Raw genomic sequence first — 5,475 nt, 5'->3', positions numbered from 1 at the left:
ATATATTCTTACATATATAGATATGTACATGTATGAATATGTACATGTATATATGCACATTATAAATATATGTATATATATATACACACACACACGCATACAAATATATGTATGTGTGTGTATGTACATGCGCGCACTTGCTCATATATATGTGTGTGTGTATATATATATATATATATATATATATGTGTGTGTGTATGTATGTATGTATAATTCATATGTAGTGTTTAACGTAACGTAACATTGCTATATATAAAACTCGCAATATGTAAGCACATTGGCAACAACAGCCCCGAAGGGGAAAAGTTTCTTTTGGCTATTGAACAGATTTTTGCCTGCCAGTAGCAGCCCCTGGCTTTTGGTAATTAATGAAATTAAATTGAGATCGTTTCATTTAATAAATAATAATAGTTATAACAATTACGATAACGATGACGACGATGATGATGATGATGATGATGACGATGTGTGGTGGTAGCGGTGGTGGTGATTTGTTTTATTATTTGCCACAAGGGCTTCTGTTGAGGGGAACAATATTAATAATGCTTTCTTTTAAAGCCACTAGCCTGACGGGTAGGGTACGTTTATAAGGACAAAGTATGAAAAGAGAAGAGAGAAAAGAAAACTGTATGAGAGTGTGAAAGGAAGATCGTAAATACAAATAACAAGTAGCTAAATAATATAGAAAATTACTACTACTACTACTACTACTACTACTACTACTCATATACGCACGATATATTGTTGGCACTCCGTCGCTTACGACGAGGGTTCCAGTTGATCCGATCAACGGAACAGCCTGCTCGTGAAATTAACGTGCAAGTGGCTGAGCACTCCACAGACACGTGTACCCTTAACGTAGTTCTCAGGGATATTCAGCGTGACACAGTGTGACAAGGCTGACCCTTTGAGTTACAGGCACAACAGAAACAGGAAGTAAGAGTGAGAGAAAGTTGTGGTGAAAGAGTACAGCAGGGTTCGCCACCATCTCCTGCCGGAGCCTTGTGCAGCTTTAGGTGTTTTCGCTCAATAAACACTCACAACGCCCGATCTGGGAATCGAAACCGCGATACGATGACCGCGAGTCCACTGCCCTAACCACTGGGCCATTGCGCCTCCACTCGCACGACAGATTAGACTGTTGGAAAAGAAAATTTCTTAACATCGGGCTACAACAGGTAACCTTAAATGCTTAGAACCCTCCTAAGTATCCTAGCTCTCCCTAATGACACTGTTTTCTGCCCCTGTACTAAACTGGGTTTTATGCCTGTTTTCTCTATACATCTGTTCAAATATTTAGGGAAAGTTCCTAGTGCACCTATAACTACTACTGGGATAAATTTAACCCGCTCTTTCAATAGTCTCTGTAATTCAATGGCTAGGTCCTGGTACTTCGCTATTCTTTCTGTATCTCTCATATTAATTTTTTTCATCATTTTGGACTGTAAAGTCAACTATCTGGCACTTTTAATTTTCTTAATCTACTACTACTACTACTACTACTACTACTACTACTACTACTACTACTACTACTACTACTACTACTACTACTACTGTACATTATTTACATTATTTATATTCGACTGATATCTGTCCTCATCTTGTTTGTTTTGGCTGATATATCCTCCAGCCTTCATCAGGTGTCTTGGGGAAATTTCGAACCTGGGTTCTCATTCTTAAGGTATTTTTCGTCGTCGTTGTTGTTGTTATTTAAGGCGGCGAGCTGGCAGAATCGTTAGCACGCCGGGCAAAATGATTTGCGGTATTTCGACCGCCTTCGTGTTCTGAGTTCAAATTCTGCCGAGGTCAACTTTGCCTTTCATCTTTTTGGGGTTGATTAAATAAGTACCAGCTACACACTGGGGATGGATGTAATCGATTTAATCCCTTCCCCCAAATTTGAGGCCTCGTGCTTCCAGTAGAAAGGATCATCATCATCATCATCATCCTTATTATTCAGTAGTCTTATTTTTATCCCGTGCTCTCACTGCACTACCCAGCGCAGCTTTGTGTGCTTTGGGTATGTGCTGTGGTTTGTTGTGGTGCTCTTATTTTCAGTGTATTTAAAGTGTTTTACGTAGGATGTGTCCGGTGCCTAGCAGTGCTATTTTCTGTATGTTATATATACGTGTACGTCCTGGTGCTTTTGTTATGTATTGATCTGAGTGCTTTTTTTTTATCATACCTAATGCGCCTACTATAATAGTAATTGTTTTTGTTTTTAGGCTTTGAGTTACCTCTATTTCCAGAACTTTGTATTTTGAAAGCTTTTCCATTTCTTTTAGAGAAACGTTTCATCTGTTTAGTATTGATACATCGATTAGAGAGTATTTTTTTTCTTGGTGATCTCTGATGTCTACATCCTGCATATTAGCCTTGATTTCTCTATCTGTCTGTATTGGCATATCTAGAATATGGTTGCTTTCTCGTTTTCTGTGACCTTTTCTGGCGTGTGCCTATACCATCTTTTTTCTGTTAACTTACAATGTTAGCATAGGTTCCAACTCGTTCGTGTCTGAATATATTCCTTCTTACCCAGAAGATTGAGTAGTCACAGAATATGATTTATTGTTTCTTCTCAATCGCCACATATTCTGCAGTTACTTGTATTTCTTTTCATTACATGTTTTTGGTAATTTCTGGTGGGAAGGCTTTGATCTTGTGTTGCAATTAAAAATCGTTCAGTCTCTGCTTTGAGTCCTGTGCTTCTCCGCCATTGTTGGGATTTTGCTTTGTCTACTTTTCTATTTAGTTTAACCCAATATTTATGATGAAGGGGCTTTTCTTGCAATCGTTTTATAATGATCCATTGCTGTTCCAGTTTTAGTTTGGATTTCAGTAGTTTTACAGCTTGTGTTATTTCTTCGTTTTCTTCATAGTTGTTAGGTTCTATGACTTTTTTGTATTTGTCAGCTTCCTTAAAGACAGAAAGCAGTTTTTTGTTTTGCTCGTGTTTTGTGGCTATTTGTATTAGTCTTCCTTCCTTCTGAAGTAGGTATTTCTGTAGTCCTATGGTGGTTATTTTGTAATAGTTTTCTAACTGTATAAAGCCTCAACCACCTTCGATACGCTGTATATATAAACTTTCTTTGTCAGATTTTGGGTAGTGCATCCTAAATCCTATCATTATTTTTCTTGTTTCCCGTCTATTTTGATTAGTTCATTTAGATTCCAGTTAAGAATATTGTAGCTGTAACTTATAACTGAGACGGCTAGAGTGTTGATACCTATTATCTTGTTTTTCGCATTGAGCTCTGTTTTTAGTATTAATCTAACTCATCTATAGTATTCCTTTATTATCTTCTCTTTCATTTGTGTGTGTTGTACCGTATCTAGTTCATTGATTGCTTGGTATTTGTATGTCTGGCTTTGGTCTAATTCTCTTATTTCATTTGCTTTATCAAGTGTGATGTTGCTACTCTTAACTAGTTTTCCTCTTTTCAAGGTTGCTTTGGCACATTTTCCTAAGCCAAATTTCATGTTTATTTCTTTGGTAAATCCATGTTTGGTTTGTAGTAATGTTTCCAGCTGTTTATCATTTGCAGCATACAGTTCTAAATCCTCCATATACAAGAGATAGTTGATTGTTTTGCCGCAACAGTTGTATCTACATCCAGTTCTATTTAGCATGTCAGATAAAAGCGTGGAGAGAGCGTTTCTCCCTGGAATATTCCTCTTCTAATGGGGATAGCTTCAGTTTTTATGAGTCCCTCCTTTGTGTGGAGCTGTAGCACTGATTCCCACTTATTCATTGAATGTTTTATATATTTTATGATTATGGGTGCTACCTTGTTCATGGCTAGTATTTTTAGGATCCATGGGTGAGGAATATTATCAAAAGCCTTTCGATAATCGATCCAAGCTATACTTAGACCCTTCTATTACTTTGTCACGCCGTGTAGATGGAAAATGCACGCCGGAGCACTTAGTCCTCCGTCAAGTTATCACAAGGACTTGAAACAGACAATACTTTCCTTAAAATGTGTGTAGTACCTAGTAAGACTGGTTTTTCTATGACATCAATCTACCATGGTATTCTCAAGTGCTTTAAGAAGTCTTGAAGTTTCGATGGGATTGACTCTAATACCTCTGATTACAACTGATATCGCTCTTACATTACTCTTTCACGTTCCAAACAGTCTTGTTATCATCATTTTCACTAACGGTTCTGCCAGTTCGTATAATTATAATAATAATAATAATAATAATAATAATATTACAGAAAATTGCACTACTGGGCACTGCACACATCCTACGCAAAACACTTTCAATACAGTAACCATAAGAGCATCACAGCAAACCACAGCACATACCCAAGGCACACAGAGCTGCGCTCGGTAGTGAAGTGAAAGCACGTTATAAAAATAAGACTACTGAACAATAATAATAATAATAATAATAATAATAATAATAATAATAATAATAATAATAATAATGGTTTCAAATTTTGGCACAAGGCCAGCAGTTTCGGGGAAGGGGTTGAGTCGGCTACATCGACACCAGTGCTCAACTGGTTCTTATTTTTATCAACCCCGAAAGATAAAAGGCGAAGCTGACCTCGGTGGAATTTGAACTCAGAACGTAAAAACGGACGAAATGACGTTAAGCATTTTGTCTGGCGTCTGTTTATTTTCTCTTCTCGTCTGCCTTTCCTTCCATCTCATTCTTTCTCACTCTTTCTCTATTTTCTTCCACCATTTGTTTTTCTTTCCCTCTCCTCTCTCCTTCATTTTTTTCGCTCTCTTGCTTTTTCCAGTTCATTTCTATTTTCTCTCGTTGTTTGTCTTTCGTTTTCTTTCACTCTCTCTCATTTACTCTCTCTCTCTCTCTCTCTCTCTCTCTCTCTCTGTCTCTCTCTATTTCTTTCTCAACTCTCCTCTATCTCTCACACACAAATACACATCAGACATCCCAGAAAATAAGGGAACAGCCATCCATAGAAACGCCACTATATGACATATAAGATGCATTATTTGGAACGCGTTCGAATGTAAATAACATATATTACTACTTTCATTGATGTTCTCTTCTAAGACCGTCCTTTCTGTAGCCAGAGAAACCTGCATTTATAATATTCAACTAAAAGGATCTTTTTCTTTCTATCTTCCTTTATATCTTTCTCTATCTTCTCTACTATTTTTATCACCATATCTCTCTCTTTTTCCTTGACCTTCCCCCGCCCCACTATCTCTCTCTCTCCCTTTTTTAACACACTTCCTGAAAGAAATATCGAGTAATTATATTTTTCATTATATATAGGAGAATTTTCAGAGAAATTATTTCAGTAATACATCATATAGAAACGAGAAGTTGTTAATATGAGAAATGACAAAATCTCATCTATTTTGGCTTCACATTTTTCATGCTAGAAAATTACTTTGCTTCACATTGTATTCAGTTCTCTCGTAAGGATTCAAAACTTTTATGTTTGGGTAGAATATAATAGATATTCCCCCTTTTTCTCCACAAGAAACT

This window comes from Octopus bimaculoides, chromosome 10, assembly GCF_001194135.2.
Source record: "Octopus bimaculoides isolate UCB-OBI-ISO-001 chromosome 10, ASM119413v2, whole genome shotgun sequence".
Classification (NCBI taxonomy): Eukaryota; Metazoa; Mollusca; class Cephalopoda; order Octopoda; family Octopodidae; genus Octopus; species Octopus bimaculoides.
Note: the sequence above shows the minus strand (reverse complement) of the source record.